Source organism: Macrotis lagotis, chromosome 3 (genome assembly GCF_037893015.1).
Source record: "Macrotis lagotis isolate mMagLag1 chromosome 3, bilby.v1.9.chrom.fasta, whole genome shotgun sequence".
In the NCBI taxonomy this organism is placed as follows: Eukaryota; Metazoa; Chordata; class Mammalia; order Peramelemorphia; family Peramelidae; genus Macrotis; species Macrotis lagotis.
Genome location: NC_133660.1, coordinates 82,592,002 through 82,612,723, shown reverse-complemented (window position 1 = coordinate 82,612,723; position 20,722 = coordinate 82,592,002).

The following is a 20,722-nucleotide window of genomic DNA, read 5'->3' as shown; positions in this document are numbered from 1 at the left end:
TATTAATTAATATATGTCAGAGACAATCCTTATACCGGAGGCTCCCTGATTCTAAAACTGGCCCTCTATGCCCAATGCCACACATTGCGATTTTTACACATGTAGTGTCTCACCTCTCATTCAGTCCTGAGACTTTCACAAACAATATAAAAATGATATCAATGTCATAGAGACATTGGATGTTTTCTACATGAAGACAGAAATTAAATTTAAGTTCAACCAGTCTACCCAGGGCAAGTCACTTGCCCTGATTCCGTTTCCAAACCTGAAAAGTTTCCACACCTGTGAAACAGAGATTCAGGGTTCTGATGAGGACACAATGTGATGATACTGCAAGCTATTATTACTTTATACACTTAAAATGCTAGTTATTATTACTTTATATATTCAAATGGATCTATGATCTCCCTGATTAAATAGATTTCCCTTCCAAAACTGCATACTGCAACCCATCCTTGCCTATTCATCCTATGTTACTCTCATCCTTCCCATAAATAAAAGAGGGCACTCAGCACACATGTTATCTATTGATCATATCTCCCTCCTCCCCCCAGCCAAGCTTACTCCAATCTGCCCTATCCTTGAAAAATATTTAGTCATTTTCCTGAAGTAGTATGGATGACTACTAATACAATATTAATGATAACAGTTACTGCTACCTATACAGCATTTTCTTCATTTGATTTCATATGTCCCTTGGGAAATTCATATTTCTGAGTACTGTAAACAAAGGAGTTAACTGAGCTTAGAAACATTAAATCAATTGAGATGAGCATCAGGTAGATGTATTAGGTGAAAAGCACATTAAGGTCATAAAATACAAAGAGAACTTCAACTAAGTAATCCCAGAGCCTTGGGCAAGCCCTTAAAATGGATTTCTCCCTGGGCCAGACACAAATGAACAGATTTTCTTCCAGTCACCTTGGCTAAAAAAAAAAAAAAATCACACACACTTTCCCCAAGATCATCCCACTTCTCTGAAAAGCATGTCAACAACAACTTGGCATCAACTAGTTTTGTGAGAATAAGGCATTTTTATACACAGAATTCAGGGGAGGCTGATGAAGGTATATTCGTGGCCTCTTCATAATGCTCTGAAATGAAATATCAGGAGAGTTTAAATGTCTTTCCTGAAGTAGAATAATTTAAATGATTGGCACTCTCATGCAGTTTCCCAAAAGAGTAAAACTATATGTCTTGGAATGGTATCCCAATCTCTTTTGATTACTAAAATAGTGTTGGGGATAATAAACATATATAACAAAATATTAGAGAATATGATTTCTATCATAATTGGTAACTCCCTCCCTTTTATTCCTTTAAACAAAGAAGAAATCTGATGATGTAAATTGCAGATTCGATATAGCTGTAGGAGAAGGAAGACTATGACTGAAAGGATATAGAAAGAGGGGACAGACTGATAAAATTCTGGGGCAGGAAGTAAAGATGGAGATTAGATTCATGTGAAAGAGAGCTAAGAAGAGCCAAAAAGAAACCCAGGGAAAAACCAGGTTAATCAAAGTAGGGGAGGCAGCTTGACTTCAAAGATAGAAGGACTGAATGAATGGTTATTCAGGAGACTTGGGTTCACTTCACACAGGCTGGCAGTGTGACACTGGGTAAGTCCCTTAACCTTGTTCCAAACAATTCCCTAAGATTTTATATTATGGCAGAGTTGTTTTGTTGGAGAGATTGGTGATGCAGGTTCATATGATAGTTCCCTATGCAACTGAAATCACAAGTTCAGACTACTTCCTCCCTCCACCACCACCATCCCCCCCAAAACAATCAAAACAAGAGCTGGAAAAGCAACTTATGAAATTCCAAATAGAAAGTAATTCATGGGGTTCTGGGCATGGTCTGTCAACGAAAGCAGTTTGTGCCAGAATCCTGGGATTGTTCCTAGAGAATCAATCAAAATTGACCTATTTTCCTGCATTAAAAGCTAGGGCTTCAGTACCTGGAGAACCACAGGAGTTATACTTTTGCATTTAAGTATATGAAAAATTTTTACTTGTATGATTGCAAATTGCCTACATGATACATAGGGCAGGTTAGTCTAAAAACAAATATATTTTCTTTTTCACCAACTGGACTATGAGATAAGCAGAACACAGATATAATTAACTACAATTTTGGACTATGTAAAACTTTTCATTATGAAGAGCTACTGGGGCACATAGGTGACACAGTGGATAGAGTCTCAGCCCTGGAGACAGGAAGACCTGAGTTCAAATTTGACCTCAGACACTTGGTTGTGTCCAGTTACTTAATCTCAATTTGCCACAACAAAAAATTATGTCTCCATATCCCATTTTCTTTTTTTAAAGAGGAAAATGGTCATACATATATATATATATATATATATGTATTTATATCAACCACTTATATTTATCCCACAAACTTTGACTACCTATCATTATTTTTCAGCGTAAAGGTCCTGGAAAACATTAAATTTAGACACAATTCAACAAACAGATATGACCAACTTCATCTTGGCAACAAGGGTGACTTCTTTATTCCCAAGAGGACAATTTAAAAGTCAGTGTTCTTCAGAGTGTTACATTTTGACCTCATTCATTTTATTGGAAAAGATGTTGAGAAGTCATCTAATATATTCCTTTTCTTCAGATCAAGAGTCTGGTCTTGTGGATTATCTATTTTAAAGATGTATATATGTACATATAATACAAAATCTTAACAGATAATGCTTGGGCTTTAAACACATTCTTTCCAGACTAAACTGTTCTCCCTTGCTGAATAATTCAACCAAAATGTCAGCTGTTCTACTGATCAATCAATAAATAATTATTAAACCTTGCATGAAACAATCCCTATTTGAAAGTATCTTACATTCTAAAGAGAAAGATAAGTACATATTTAAACATATATAGAATAAGTATGAAGAGAATAAATGCAAATAAAGACAAAGTAATTAAAAACAGGATATATAGGGGTGGTGGGCACTAACTTTTGGGTAGATCAGGGAAGGGTTTATGTAGGAAGTGGTGCTTGAGCTGTGTCTTGAAGGAAAAGAAGTATTTTCCTAGGCAGGAAGGGAGGGAGTGAATTTCAAGAAAAGAAGATAGCCAATACATAGAATCTGGGAGATGGGACTGTCATATGTGAAGAATAGAGAAAAGGCTACTTGGTCTGGATCACAAAGAGAAGAAGGGAAGTGTCCAAAAGCTGAAAAGATGGATTAGTTCTTAAGCTAAATAGAAAAGTTTAAATATGATCCTAGAAGCAAAAAGGATTCAGCAGAATGGAATGAATAAAGTAGTGACCAGGTCACATATGGCCAAATTTCCTTAGCAGGTTGTACTGGAGTGGTGATAGACTTGATGTGGCTAATATATTAGGAGGCTTTTTAAATAAACTTAACAAGTGGTAATGAAGATCCAAACCAAGTTGGTTGCAGGTGGGTAAAGTAAAGGGGTAGGATACAAAAAATGTTACAGAAGAAGAAATGAGAAAATTTGTCAACTGAAAGGATGTGTGGGGTAAGAGAGATTGAAGAGTCAAGGTTAATGCCAAGTTTCCCAACCTGAGAGACTGGAAGGAAGGTGACACCTTAGAGAGAAATAGGAAATTTTAGAAGAGTACCTTTTACATGCCAATTACTGTGCTACTGTGTTATGTCACCATTGTGACATAAAATTTAATAATAACAAAGACAGAACAATGAGTGCTCCTTTCTCCAAGCCTGTCTTTTCTCTGTTCTTCACATATGATACTGCCATCTCCCAGATTCTATGTATTGGCTGTCTCCTATTCCTGGAATTCATTCCCTCCTTTCCTGACTCAGAATTGCTAGGTGCCATTTCTACCTAGCTAACCCACAGGTTTCCTGTAGATGCTAGGGTCTTAAAGAAGTCAAGGAAGTCTATAGACAGAGAAGAGAGAATATTTCAGGTATGGAGACCAACTAGAGAAAATGTCTGAAGCAAAGAGATGGAGTGTCTTGTTCCTGGCTAATGTCCCTGGATTAGTGTCAACTGTGGTAGAGTAAGATGTAGGAAGACTAGAAAGATAGGTGGAAGTTACCTTATGAAGGACTTTAATTGCCAAACAAAGCACAGTGTTTTGATTTTGGAATCAGTAGGAAGCTGGAGTTCATTATTTGGAGGGAGGATGGCAAGATCAGATCCAAATTTTAAGAAAATCACTTTATTAGTCATTAATAGGATGATTCTTGCAACAATACAGATGTGATATGATAAAAACCTAGAGTGGTAGTATAAGAGGAGAGAAAGGGACACATATAAGAGATGTTGCACAGGTTAAATCTATGGATCTTTGTCAATAACAATATGGAAGGTGAGAACTAATAAGGAATCCAGGATGATTCCAAGATTTTGAGCCTGAAGTACTCAAAGGATGGAGTTACCTTTTACAATAATAGGTAAGGTAAGAAATGGGAAGGATTTGGCAAAAAGAGAATGAGTTCTGTTTTGCCATATTTCATTTAAGATGTCTGAAAGGCAGTTGAAGAAGTGAGACTGGAGATCAGCAAAGGGGCAATGAAAATAGATTTGAGAATCATCAGCATATAGTAATTAAATCCACAGGAGATGATGAGATCACCAAATGAAGTAATAGAGAGGGGAAAAGAAAAAGGGATCAGGACAGAACCTTGAGGGGCACCTACAATTTGATTTGGATGAGGATCCAGCAAAGGAAAAAGAGAAGCTGTCAGATAGACCAGTAGAGTCGTGCCTTTGAAACCTAGAAAGAAAAAAATAAATATCAAGGAGGAAAGAAAATTCTCCACTAAGACAGATCTTTCTCAAATATGGCATCTCTATCTAGAAAAAGCTACATATCTGGGGAATTACTATTTGTAGAATTCTTTAGAGCCTGTAAATGATTCTTACACTTAGAAAAAAGATCTGTATCTACCGTCCCTCTTGCATTGCTGATTACTATCTTTCCATGTGCAGGCACCAGGTGGCACTGTCTGGTAGAATTTGGCTGAATTACAAATCTCAAAAGAAATAAAGTACTTACTCCTTGTTGTGAGTCTCAGCCAGTGTTGGCCATATTTGTTTTACCTACTGTCTTTCTACAACAGGTCTTCTCTTCACATTACTGCTACCACTTGTTTTTATGCCTGCATGCTGCTACTAGTTCAAAACAAGTGCCCCTTCCATCCCTACCCTCTAAGTAAGATGAACTGACAATATACTCTATCCCATTTCCCATTAGTCTGTACAACCATGTTGTAAAACCTGAGCCTAGTTACACATCTTTTTTATCCATTTTTCTCATGTGATTTCATTCAGTCTTTGTTTACCTATCCTTCATTTCCTTTGTACAATCTATGGGAGGTTCACTAAGGGAATTACAATTAACATTTCCTTCCCTTCCCACCCTGCCCCTTTACACATCTTCCCTTCCCTATCCTCCTGACCTCAAATAGGCAGAAAACATATAATAAAAATCATAAAAATCTTTGAATTTTTGTTTCATTATAAAATCAACCCCTCAATCAACAAGTATACTAAGACTCTATGATGTATTAGATATAGGCATGCAGCTCATTCTCTCTCTCTCTCTCTCTCTCTCTCTCTCTGTATATATATATATATATATATATATAATATAATATATACATATATGTATATACATATATAATAAATTTAGAGGAATATAGACAGTATTTGTGATTTTATTGTTATAGAGAACTTCTGGATGAGGAAATCAATCTACTTCTACCAAGATAAGTTGTTGCTGTCTCTGTAATTTAATGGCTTACCCTCAGAAACACAATCATCATATTTCAGAAGCAGGAATTAGACAGGTTTTTTTGGCTGACTCTTTAGCTGATTACTATAGTAAATTGTGTTTAACAAATAAATAAAGATATTTTGGGGGAGAGGTCCCTGAAAGCAGGGGATATTAGGGAAGACTTCATGTAGAAGAAACCACTGAGGTTGAGTTTTGAAGCAATAAAGAATTCATATTTCAGAGATAGAAAAACAAAAAATAGTGTATTTTAGATATAAAGGCATAGTTTGTGTAAATATACAAGGGTCCCCCCTGGTATATAGACCATACAAAATAAATTTTCAGAATCTTTATTCCCAATTCTCTGGCCTAAACTCTTGATTTTTCAGTACCAGAGCTCAACACAGACTTTCTTGTATACACTAAAATACCCTGATGCTTTGGGGAGAATTACAGTTAAGTATAAGACTGGGATAATACCTCATCGGAATAATTGTTACTTTCCAACGTGTTTTCAGAGAGCCTTCGTGAAAAGCAAAAGATTAGGACAATTTAGAACTGAATGTAGTGTCAGCACACATTGAAAGAGATTTATTAATGACCAATTTAAAGTGATTGATACTTGTAATAATAAAACTATAGAGCCAACATTAATTATCTTTTTTTAGTGTTCAGTTGTTTCTCCAGAGTTATTATCTTGGTTGCCAAATGTGAAGACCTTTTTTCTTGACCTTTTTGCAGCTTTTGATATTGCTGAACATTCTCTTCTACTTGATAATCTTTTCTCTCCAGATTTTCAAAATACTGATTCTACCATCACTCATCTGAACATGCTCTCTCAGTCTCCTTGTCTGAATCTTCATCCACCATCTTTCCTGTTAACCATGGGTGTCCCATAGGACTTTGTCCCGGGTCCTCTTCTCCCTTTACATTTCACATGAATTCAATTATTATCTTTAGGCTGATGATTCTCAAATCTACTTATCCAGCCCTAACTTCTCTGCTGACTTTTTGGATATTTTAAACTCATGTTCCCAGATTGAAATCATTATCTTTCTCCCTAAATCTCCATATTTAATCAAATAAATAAAAGGAAAATCAATACAATTTTAAGGCAGAGAATACAGGTGAGGAAAGAATTAAAAGAAGGAAATGGTTAAGAACAGAGAAAAGTTAGTTAATAACAGATGAATGCAATATACTCTACTATTCTTTTTCTTTCTAGTCTGTTTCTTCTTTTTTCATGGAAATCTGTGGGAAAAATTGGTATGTCTGCTAGATAAAAGTGTTTATGTTTCTAAGACCATCAATATAGAAAATAAAATGAGAATTTGATTGGCACTGATAAACATAGATTAATACCCAATTATTAGTAGTAAATATATACAAAGGTTTGTAAGGCAGGGTTTGTAAGATTTTTAGAACTTATCGTAATGACTGATCTAAAATGTCATTTTAGAATCCAACAGTACACGTACTGTGTTCTTTGGAGATGTCCTGTGAAGTTACTAGTACATTGTAGTTGCTAATTAAATTAACAATTTATCAACCAAAAAAAAGAAGGAAATTGTAATCAATAATGACACATTATAGAGCAGTCAAGTAAAATGAGGAGTAAAAAGACAGATTTGGGATTCAATGTAGATTACGATTTTTAAAAACTTTTCAATGGGGTGGCTAGGTGGTGAAGTGGATAGAGCACTGGCCTTGGAATCAGGAGTACCTGGGTTCAAATCTGATTTCAGACACTTAATAATTAGCTAACCATGTGGCCTTGGGCAAGCCACTTAACCCCATTGCCTTGAAAAATCTAAAAAAAACAAACAAACAAAACAACTTTTCAATGAAAGGAAAAAAAGTGTAAATCTTCAAATGGGCATAAAAATTGAGAATTTTTAGAACAAAGACTGGAGCATATTTATAATTTTAGTGAGTAAAAGTATTGGAGAGGGAATGAATAAAAATATAAGAGAAAAAAGGACAAGTAGAAATGGAATCAGATTGGTGGGATGCATTTCATGATTGAAATATGTATATATAAATATGTCTTATTTAAGAGAAATAGAATCAACATATTTTAGAAAACTATTAAGGATTAAAATAAATTCACTAAACAGAATATATGTATATAATATTGCATATTAACATGATATTACTTCTATGAGTAAATACAAGAACCAACATGAGCAAACATAGTGAAGACCATTTGTGTGATGATCAATGAAAAGAGAAACAGAAGTGATATTGATGTGGGAGTATACTACAGAGTGAATCTGAGAGAAAATAGATGGAAATTTTAGGAACCAGATGGCACGGAGGCAGAGTATAGTAGTTGTGGGGGACTTCAATTATCCAGACATCTGCTAGAGCTCTTTCTCTGCCAAAAACACTTATAGCACTGAATAAATTTCTTGGCTTGCTTTAATGATTTAATCCTTCAAGAGATATTGGAAGAAATTAGAAGGGTACTTATGAATCTAATTCTCACTAACATATAAGAACTAATTACTGAAATAGGAATAACAAGAACATTGAGGGAAATTCATCACTCTATCTTAGAAATTAAGGGGAAAAGAAAAGAGAACTTGATGTAATGTCTTGTACTATGTGGTTTGGAATAGAATAGATTTAAAAGAATTTCTAGAATATATAGGTAGAATCTACCCAAATTAGCCAGCAACAGCAAGACAATGTATTTCTTAGAGAAAAAGATCCAAATCAATGTAAAATTAAACAGAATAATATAAGAAAGCAAAATGGAATATAACTAAAACAACTCCATCCATCTATTTACATAAACTACTGATGGTGAGAAATGGGAAATATATAGAAAAAAACAATATCAACATTAAATCTAACAATTTCCTATAGAAATTATATATATATATATATATATATATATATATATGTAATATTAAATACAGCAGTGAGACGTAAAGATCTTAGGTAATAAGTTAAATAGTATATATATTTGATTTTCATGCTAGCAGCTAGGAGTCACAGTAGATAGAGTACTTAGAGTATTTTTTGAGACTTAGAGTCAGGAAGGTTTGAGTTCCAATCAAGTATCAGATGCTTACTAGCTGTACAGCTTTGGGAACAATTACTTAACCTATCTCTGCTTTTGTTTTCTCCTTTCCAAAACTGGGATAATAATGAAGTCATACTTGCTAGGGCTACTGTGAGGACTAAATAAGATAATATTTTTAAAGCACATTACAAACATTGAAAAGATATAATAATGCTTAATATTAATAACAATATTGATAATGATTTTTATGGTGGTGGCGATATTATTTGGCAGAATATGGCAGCCAAGGAAAACACTAGCTTAGAATATGAATTCACTGATAAAATTTGTGTCATGAAGCAATATCATTCATAATGAGGTATTGTTACTAATTTTTCTTTAAAGGTTGTATAAAATCCTTAAATCTCTCAAAAGAAGGATTTTGTTTTCTTTCCTATGATTGTTCATTTACAGGTCATTCTTTTTTTTCCTTTTATTAAGAATAGGTTGTTTAAGATTAATATTTTATCTTCAATTTGAGTATTTTAAATTTTCAATGTAGTTCTCTATTTCTTTTATGTTTTCAGGTTTGATAGCATATGATTGTAAATGGAAATTTCTATTAGTTGCTTTAATTTATTCTGGTTTTATTATTTTTATTTGCTCACTTATTAGTTTGTTGAGGTGACTTTCTGTCCTCTTATTAATTGGGCTGGCTAAATTTTGTTAGTTTTTTCAAAGGCCCAGATTTTACTTTCATCATATCTAAGGACATTTTTGGTTTTCAGTTTCTTTCTCCTCAAATCATCAATGTAAGTTCATTCATCTTTATTTTTAGTGTCTTTTACTTTTTTGATCCTCTAATTTAAAAATATACATTTAATTCATCAATCCTTTCCTATTGTACACTACTAAAATATTTTTAGGGTTATGAATTTTCCCTTAAAGATTACTTTAGGAGTTCCGGCCAAGATGGCAGAGAGAAGACAGGCACAGTTCTAAAGTCTCCTGATCTCTTCCCCATCTATCACATGAAACAAACCTCTTAAAAGAAATCTGACCCACAAAAGCCAGAAAGAAAAGCCAGGAGAAAGAACATCTACCTCAGGATTTGTCTCCCACAGCAGCTTTGGCCGAGTATGGGAGGGTGAGTCTGGGCTCAGAGGGAGGATCAGGCTGGGATAAGCCAGATTAACAGCTGAATTGGAACTGGGAGTCTGAGGGCCCGAGAGCCAGACCTGCTGGATCAGTGGTGGGGCTGGACAAAATGGGCTTGGGTCCACGGGGAAGCAGAGGTTCTGATGTCCCCCTGGAGCTTGGGGACCGAGCAGGGGTTGGGGGAGTTCTGGTGCAGGAGAGCTGCAGACGCCATCCCTGGGCTCCTTGGGTCTGAGAAACTCTGAGGGAACACCTCCATTGCACTGAGGCCTCTTCCCAAACAAACAAATTCAAACTACTTCTGCCTCAGGCCCAGGTGTATGAGCAAAAGAACCAGCCCAGCTGAGGAGCTGAGGAATGACCTCAGGCCAGGGTAAAGCCCATGATTGATTGAAGGCAAAAGAATTCAATAGCTCCAACTCCTCCCCTCAAGCAAAGGGAGAAGGCCTCTCAACTAAGGTCACAGACACTCCAGAGAAAGCAACCAGCACCTCCTACTGGCCAGCCAGAGAAACTGCACTCAGTTAGTAAAGCCTTAAGCGATCTCCCCCCCCCCCAACTCAAGATCTTAGCATAATGAAGAAGGATCAGCAGAGATGTAGATACATAGAAAAATTCCTGGAAGGGAAAGACCCCAACACAGAGAGACCTGGAACCTCTGAGGACAATACAATCTGGTCTCCAGCACAGAAAGATTTCCTTGAAGAAATAAGGAAAGAGCTTAAAAATTTGGGAGAGACAATTGATACCTTGCAACAAGAAAACAAAACCTTAGAAAGTACAATTGAACAAACACAAAAGGAGAATAAATCTCTCAGATCATCAATTGGACAATTACAAAATGAGAATAATTCTCTCAGATCCTCAAATGAGCAAATGCAAAAAGAAATTAATTCTCTCAAAACCTCAATTGGTCAAATGGAAAGCTCTTTCAAAAGTAGAATTGACCAATTGGAAAAGGAGTTGCAAAAGGTTAATGAAAAAAACTCCTCCCCCCAAAAAAGAATGGAGTCTACAGAAACTAATGACTCCATGAGACAGCAAGAGTCAGTTAAACAAAATCAAAAAATAGAAAAAATAGAAGCAAATGTAAAATACCTCATCAACAAAACCACTGATCTGGAGAATAGATCAAGGAGGGGCAACCTGAAAATTATAGGACTTCCTGAAAACATTGAAGAGAAAAAAAGCCTGGACTTAATATTACGGGATCTAGTGATGGAAAACTGCACTGATATCATGGAATCGGAGGGCAAAGTAGTTATTGAAAGAGTACATCGATCCCCACCACAAAAAGATCCTAAAATGAAAACACCAAGGAATGTTGTAGCCAAACTTCAGAACTATCAGATAAAAGAGAAAATCCTGCAAGCAGCCAAAAAGAAACAATTTAAATATCAAGGAGCCACAGTAAGGCTCACGCAGGACCTGGCTACATCAAATTTAAGGGATCAAAGGGTATGGAAGGAGATATTTCAAAGAGCATGGGAGCTTGGAATGCAGTCAAGAATCTACGATCCTGCAAAGCTGAGCCTTCTCTTCCAGGGAAAAAGATGGACATTTAATGAAATGAAAGAATTCCAAAAATTTCTGATGAAAAGACCAGAGCTAAACAGAAAATTTGGACATCAAACAGGAGGTTCCAGAGACACATGAAAAGGTAAAAAAAAAGGGGGGGGCTGTAAAAGGAAAAAAAAATGCAATCCAGTAAGTTGAAACTGGCTATATCCCAGCATGGGGAAAAAAAGATTCTCATAAATCTTGAGAAATGTAACTCTAACAGAGAGAATACACCTAGCCAGAAATGATGGACATTCATGACCTATCCATAAGATTGCTCTTCAATGGGATGCAACTGGCTTTAACTCCATTTGGGAGAAACTCTCAGGAATTTTGGCTACATTCAATAGAATATACTGAACTAAAAGGGACAGACACTCAGAATTTTCTATGACTTAGATAGAATGATCTAAAAAAAACACTACCTCCCTAAAAAGGGGGACAGGAAAGATATGGAAGGAGGGAGGGGATTGAATGAGACAAATCTCATTACAATAAGAGGTACCAAAAACCTATGGTAATAGAGGGGAAGAAAGGAGCAGAGGAGAAACACCTGAATCTTCTCCTCATCAGGCTTGGCTAAAGTCAACCTACACATACTCAGTTAACTTATAAAACATCTAACTTTTCAAGTATTAAAAGGGGAAAAGGGGAGGGGGGATGGAGAAAGGGAAGGGGAGTGGGGGAAATAAGGGGAAATAACAAGAGGAAGGGAAGGGAAAAGGGGAAAAGGGAAAGGGGAAAGAAAGGGGAGGGTGTGATATGGGAGGGCAAACACACTGAAGGGGGTGGTATTCAGAAACAAAATACTGGGGAATATGGATAAAAGGGGGGAAGGGGGAAAATACAAACAGAGGGAAGATAGCACAGAGGGCAATTAAAGAATTACGAATCACAACCTTGAATGTGAATGGGATGAACTCTCCCTTAAAAGGTAAGCAAATAGCAGAGTGGATTAAAAAACAGAATTCTACAATATGCTGCTTACAAGAAACTCATTCGAAACAAAGAGATACATATAGAGTAAAGGTAAAAGGTTGCAGCAAAATATACTTTGCTTCAGCTGAAGTAAAAAAAAGCAGGGGAAGCAATCCTTATCTCAGACAAAGCAGCAGCAAAAATAGATAGCATTAAAAGAGATAAGGAAGGAAACTTTATCCTCCTAAAAGGTACCATAGACAATAAAGTCATTTCAATATTGAATATATATGCACCCAGTGCGACAGCACCCAAATTCTTAAAGGAGGAGCTGAAAGAACTACAGGAAGACATAGACAGCAAAATTCTACTAGTGGGAGACATCAACCTCCCGCTATCAGATCTGATAAATCAAGTCATAAAACAAACAAGAAAGAAATTATGGAGACAAATAGATTGTTAGAAAAACTAGATATGGTAGACTTATGGAGGAAACTGAATGGGGATAGAAAGGAATATACCTTTTTCTCTGCAGTACATGGAACTTATACAAAAATTGACCATGTACTAGGACAATAAAAACCTAATGATCAACTGCAGAAAGGCAGAAACAGTGAATACATCTTTCTCAGATCACAATGCAATAAAAGTCATATGCAATACTGGGCCAAGGATATATAGACCCAGAACAAATTGGAAACTGAATAACCTCATTTTAAAAAATGAGTGGACCAAAAAACAAATTATAGAAAGAATTAACCATTTTATCCTAGATAATGATAATAATGAAACAACATACCAAAACCTATGGGATTCATTCAAAGTGACTCTCAGGGGATATATTATAGCTCTAAATGCTTATATGAATAAATTGGAGAAAGAGGAAATCAATGAACTAAACATGCAACTAAAAAATTAGAGAAAGAACAAATCAAAAATCCCCAATTATGAACCAAATTAGAAATTCTAAAAATTAAAGGAGAAATTAATAAAATTGAAAGCAAAAAAACTATTTAATTAACAAATAAAACCAAAATTTGGTATTATGAAAAAAGCAATAAAATTGATAAACCTCTGATCAATTTGATTAAAAAAAGAAAGAAGAAAACCAAATAGCTAGTATCATAAATGAAAAAGGTGAACTCACCACCAATGAGGAGGAAATTAAAGTAATAATTCAAAATTATTTTGCCCAACTCTATGCCAATAAATATGATAATCTAAGTATGAATATTTACAAAAATATAAGTTTCCCAGGTTAAATGAAGAAGAGATTAAATACCTAAACAACCCTATCTCAGAAAAAGAAATTCAACAAGCCATTATTGAACTCCCTAAAAAAAAAATCTCCAGGGCCTGATGAATTCTTAAGTGAATTCTACCAAACATTTAAGGAACAATTGGTTCCAATCCTATATAAACTCTTTGGAAAAATAGGGAAAGATGGAACTCTGCCTAACTCTTTCTATGAAACCAATATGGTACTGCTACCTAAACCAGGAAGAGTTAAAACAGAGAAAGAAAATTATACACCTATTTCCCTGATGAATATAGATGCAAAAATCCTAAATAAAATCTTAGCAAAACGACTACAACAAGTCATCACTAGGATAATACATTATGATCAAGTAGGATTTATTCCAGGAATGCAGGATTGGTTCAATATTAGGAAAACTGTTAGTATACTCAATTATATCAACAACAAATCTATCAGAAATCATATGATCATATCAATAGAAGCTGAAAAAGCTTTTGACAAAATACAGCATCCATTCCTATTACAAACACTAGAGAGTGTAGGAATAAATGGACTATTCCTTAAAATAGTTAGCAGTATCTATCTGAAAGAATCAACAAGCATTATATTCAATCGGGAGTGGCTAGAGGCATTCCCAATAATATCAGGGGTGAAACAAGGGTGCCCATTATCACCACTACTATTCAATATTGTATTAGAAATGTTAGCATAAGCAATTAGAGAAGAAAAAGAAATTAAAGGAATTAGAATTGGGAATGAAGAGACAAAACTCTCACTCTTTGCAGATGACATGATGGCCTACCTAGAGAATCACAATAAATCATCTAAAAAACTACTGGAAGCAATTAGCAATTTTAGCAAAGTTGCAGGTTATAAAATAAACCCTCATAAATCCTCAACTTTTCTATATATGTCTAGCAAGAAACAGCAGGAAGAGCTAGAAAGAGAAATCCCATTCGAAGTACCCTCAGACAATATGAAATATTTGGGAGTCTATTTGCCAAGACAGACTCAGAATGTTTTTGAAAACAATTATAAAACACTTCTCACACAAATTAAAATAGATTTAAATAACTGGGCAAATATCAACTGCTCATGAATAGGTAGAGCTAATATAATAAAAAATGACAATTCTACCAAAACTAAACTATCTATTTAGTACCCTACCAATCAAAATTCCAAAAAATTACTTTGATGAGTTAGAAAAAATTGTAAGTAAATTCATATGGAGAAATAAAAAGTCAAGAATTGCCAGGAGCTTAATGAAAAAAAGTGCAAACAAAGGTGGCTTAGCCCTACCTGATCTAAAATTATTTTATAAAGCATCAGTCATCAAAACTGTTTGGTATTGGCTAAGAAATAGAGTGGTGGACCAGTGGAATAGACTAGGTGTAAAAGCAGGAGATGATTATAGTAATCTGCTGTTTGGTAAACCAAAGAGTCTGGCCATTGGGATAAAAACTCCCTCTTTGATAAAAATTGCTGGGATAATTTGAAGTTAGTATGGAAGAAACTTAGATTAGACCAACACCTCACACCCTATACCAAGATAAGATCCGAATGGTTACAGGACATAGACATGAAAATCAATACTATAAGCAAATTAGGAGATCAAGGACTAGTCTACCTGTCAGATCTATGGAAAGGGGAACAGTTTATGACTAAGGAAGAGTTGGAGAACATCACCAAAAACCAATTAGATGATTTTGATTACATTAAATTAAAAAGCTTTTACACAGATAAAACCAATGTAACCAAGATCAAAAGAAATGTAGTAAATTGGGAAACAATCTTTACAACTAATAATTCTGACAAAGGACTCATTTCTAAAATATACAGAGAAGTTAGTCATATTTTTAAAACAAAAAGCCATTCCCCAATTGACAAATGGTCAAAGGATATGCAAAGGCAATTTACAGATGAGGAGATCAAAGCAATCCATAGCCATATGAAAAAAATGCTCTAAATCATTAATTATTAGAGAAATGCAAATTAAAGCTTCTCTGAGGTCCCACCTCACACCTCTCAGATTGGTCAGTATGACCAGGAAGGATAATGATCATTGTTGGAAGGGATGTGGGGAATCTGGGACACTATTACACTGTTGGTGGAGCTGTGAACTCATCCAACCCTTCTGGAGAGCTATTTGGAACTATGCCCAAAGGGCAACAAAAATGTGCATACCCTTTGACCCAGCAATACCAATACTGGGTCTATACCCTGAAGAGATGAGGAAAAAGGGTAAAAACATAACTTGTACAAAATTATTTATAGCAGCCCTGTTTGTGGTGGCAAAGAATCGGAAATCCAGTAAATGTCCTTCAATTGGGGAATGGCTTAGCAAACTGTGGTATATGTATGTATGTCATGGAACACTATTGTTCTATTAGAAACCAGGAGGGATGGGATTTCAGGGAAACCTGGAGGATTTGCATGAACTGATGCTGAGTGAGATGAGCAGAACCAGAAAAACACTGTATACCCTAACAGCAACATGGGAGTGATGTTCAACCTTGAAGGACTTGCTCGTTTCATCAGTGCAACAATCGGGAACAATTTTGGGCTGTCTGCAAAGGAGAGTACCATCTGTATCCAGATAAGGAGCTGTAGAGTTTGAACAAAGTTCAAGGACTATTCCCTTTTATTTAGGAAAAAACATATCTTATTGTCTGATCTTGTTACCTCTTAGAATTCCTCTTCTCTTTAAGGATATGATTTCTCTCTCATCACACCCAATTTGTATCAAGGTACAACATGGAAACAAAGTAAAAACTGATAGAGTGCTATCTGTGGGAGTGGGGGTACGGGGAGGGAAGCAAGATTGGGGGAAAATTGTAAAACTCAATATCTGTAATAAAAATAAATTTTAAAAAAAGTAAAAAAAAAAGATTACTTTAGGGGCGGCTAGTTGGCGCAGTGGATAGAGTACTGGCCTTGGAGTCAGGAGTACCTGAGTTCAAACCTGGCACTAATAATTACCTATCCATATGGCCTTGGGGAAGCTACTTAACCCCATTGCCTTGAAAAATCTTTTAAAAAAAGATTAACTGCATACCCCAAATTTTCATTTATTGTTTCATCATCATCATTGACTTTCAGAAATACTCATTAATATTCCTATGAATTATTCTTTACTCAACTGATCATTTTGAGTAGCATTGTAAAGCTTACATTTAGGTCTACATCTTTTGTTTTAACTTCCTGAACTGATTATTATTTTTTATTACATTTTTGCCTGTAATGTTTTTACTACTTCTGCCTGTTATTAAAAATTTATTTTCAAAGTCTCTAAACACAATCACAAGGTTATTTTATGCAAACAGTTCAATTTTGTACATATATATGTGTATGTGTGTGTGTATGTGTATAAATGCATATATGTATATATATTCTTTAGTGCTTATGTATAGAAGATTCCAAAAATTATTTAGATCATTTCACTAACAATTTTTTTACACCATATTGTCCCTTTTTTTCTTCCTGTCAGATTTCCACAAATCTAAAAAGACATTAAAATCTTCTACTATTGTCAAAGTTAACTTACATTTTTTCTTCATTAATTTAAATACTATTCCATCTAGAACATATAATTTTATTGTTCTTATTAGCAGTCCCTTTCAATATAATGTTATTTTCTTATTTATCTCTATTAAAATTGAAAACTTTTTTGGTCTCATAACAAGATTGCAACTTCTGCCTTTTTGAATTCGTTTGGTGCATCACAAATTTTATTTTAGCCTCTCATATTTATTTTGTCTATTTCTTCATTTAAATGACTCATTAACCCAACCCATCTTTTCCCCTTCAACTTCATTTATGTTTTCAATTTTATGATCTTTTCTCTAAAATATGTTTTTAAATTTCTTTTATTTTTTCATCCATATACACACATGCATATTTTTAAGTTACAAAATTTCATTCCACCCTCCCTTCCTACCCCCCATCCCCAGTGGCAAATGAATAGGGTAGCATTATATATACATATTTTTGATAAATATGTTTACAGATTAGTCATTTTCAGGATGAGGAATTGGAATTAAGAGAAATAAATACATAAGGGATAATTTTTATAAAGTGTTCATCAGATTCTGAAGGAGTTTTTTGTTTCATTTTATTTTGTTTTTCTTCCTCTTCATTAGGATAACATTGTCCATAGCTGATCTAAAACTTGTCCTAGCTCTCTGAACTACAGGGAGGAGCTGCTTCCATCAGGGGTGATCATCTCAGAATGTGGTTGTTAATGTGTACATTGTACTCTTGGTTCTGCTCCCTTCACTCAGCATCAGATCTTGAAAGTCATTCCATGCTTCTCTAGAGTTTGACCATATATGGTTACTTAAAGAACAACAGTATTCCATAGTATTCATGTACCATAACTTGTTTAACCATTCCTCAATTGTTGGGAATGCCCTCAATTTCCAATTCTTTGCCACTACCAAAAAGAGCTGCTATAAAAATTTTTGGAACATGTGGGACTTTTACCAATTTTTATTATTTCTTCTGGATATAGGCCTAGAATTGGAATTTCTAGGTCAAAGGGAATGAATGTTTTTATTGCTCTTTGGGCATAGTTCCATATTGCCCTCCAGAAAGGGTGGATCCATTCACAACTCCATCAGCAAAGCATCAATATCCCAATCATCCCACAACCTCTCCAACTTTGATCATTTTCCCTTTTTCTCATCTTGGCCAATTACATAGGTGTGAAGTGATACCTTATTGTTGTTTTAATTTGCATTTCTCTAATCAATAATGATTTGATGCATTTCTTAATATGATTATATATATATATCTTTAATTTCTTCATTTGAAAACTATTTATTCATAACTTGTGAACATTTATCAATTGGGGAATCACTTTAACCTTATAAATTTGATGCAATTCTCTCTATATATATTTTAGGAATGAGATCTTTATCAGAACTCATGACTCTGAAAATTGTTTCCCATATTTCTGCTTTCCTTCTAATATTGGCATTATTAGTGTAAAAACGTTTTAATTTAATATAGTCAAAATCATTCATTTTGCATTTTATAATGTATTCTAATTCTTGTTTGATCATAAATTTGTCCCCTTTCCATAGATATGATAGATAATTTCTTGGTCTATTTAAAATATATATCTTTACCTTAGTGTGTTTATTAATTCTGTTTCAACCTATCCTAAACTTTTATTTTGATGCATGGTATTTATATTTATGGATTCTTTCCTTAGTTTTTTAGAGCTCTTCATCAAATCAAAGCTTATAAAATATTGTAAATGAGATAGCTTTTCCAAACAATGTCCATGTCATTTCCTTGTAAGTCTTACCACACTTTTTCCTTTTTAAAAAATTTTTACCTCATTTCTAACAATAAAAGAAGAAAAAGAAATTGAAGGAATCAGAACTGGCAATGAGGAAGCAAAGCTTTCACTCTTTGCAATTGATATGATATGACAGCCTAAGTAAATTAAATTATCTAAAAACCTCTTTGAATCAATTAACGAATTCAGCAAAGTAGCAGGATATAAAATAAACCCACATAAATCATTAGCATTTCTATATATGAACAACAAAACCCAAGAACAAGAGATAGAAAGAGAAATTCCATTTAAAATAACTGTAGACAACATTAAATACTTGGGAATCTAGCTCCCAAGACAAACCCAGAAACTGTATGAATACAATTATAAAGCACTTCTCACCCAAATAAAGACAAAGCTAAATAATTGGAAAAATGTTAATTGCTCAAAATTAGGTCGAGATAATATAATAAAAATGAGAATTCTACCCAAATTAAGTTACTTTTTCAGTGCCATTGGTTGGTATAAAACTACCAGGTAATTATTTTACCGAGATAGAAAATTAGTAACAAAATTCATCTGGAGCAACAAAAGGCCAAGAATATCAAGAGAACTGATGAAAAAAAAAAAATGTAAAGGAAGGTGGCCTAGCTCTACCAGATCTAAAACTTTGCAGTCAAAACTTCCTGGTACTGGTTAAGAAATATAGTAATGAATCAATGGATTAGGATAGGTTCAAAAGAAATAGCAGTAAATGATTACAGTAATTTACTATTTGACAAACCCAAAGACTTTAGCCTCTGGGATAAGAACTCATTCTTTGAAAAAAAAATTGTTGGGAAAACTGGGAAATCATATTGGAAAAATCCACATCTCACACTTATACCAAAATAAGGTCAAATGGATTCAAGATTTAAACATAAAGGGCAACACCATAGATAAATTAAAAGATAAAGAAATATCTATCAGATCTATGGAAAGGGGACAAATTTGTGACCAAATAAGAAAGAGAATACATTATAAGCTGTAAATGGGATATATTAAATATTAAATATATTAAATAAAAAAGTTTTGCACTAATAAAATCAAGGCTGCCAAAATTAGAAGAAAAGCAGAAAGATGGGAAGCAACCTTCACATCTAGGAGTTCTGACAGTTCTCACTTGCAGAAAATATAGAGAATTGCATCAAATATATAAGGTTAAAGTCATTCCCCAACTGAAAAACTGTCAAAGGATATGAATAGACAGTTTTCAAATGAAGAAATTAAAGCTATATATAATAATTTGAAAAAATGCTCCAAATCATGATTGATTAGAGAAATGCAAATTAAAACAACTAGGATGGGTTTCAGAGCTTTGGAGTCTCAGTTTGGGAGGACCTTTCCAGAAAGAACTCTCCCTTGCTCTATGTCTAACAAACTGTGCTTTAGTTGTGGGCTGGTTGGAAGGCTGAGTTCCTGAATGACCTTAGACAAGTGTTAATACCCTTTGACCCAGCAATTCTAATTCTAGGCCTATACCCAGAAGAAAACATAAAAAATGGGAAAAGTCCCACATGTTTCAAAATAATCATAGCAGCAAAGAATTGGAAGTTGAGGGGATGCCCATCAATTGGGGAATATACATGAATATTATGGAATATTATTGTTCTATAAGAAACCATAAATGGTCAGACTCTAGACAAGCATGGAAGGAATTACAGTATCTGATGCTGAGTGAAGGGAACAGAACCAAGAAAACAATATACACATTAACAACAACAATGTGAGATGATCAAACCTGATGGAAGCAGCTGCTCTCAGG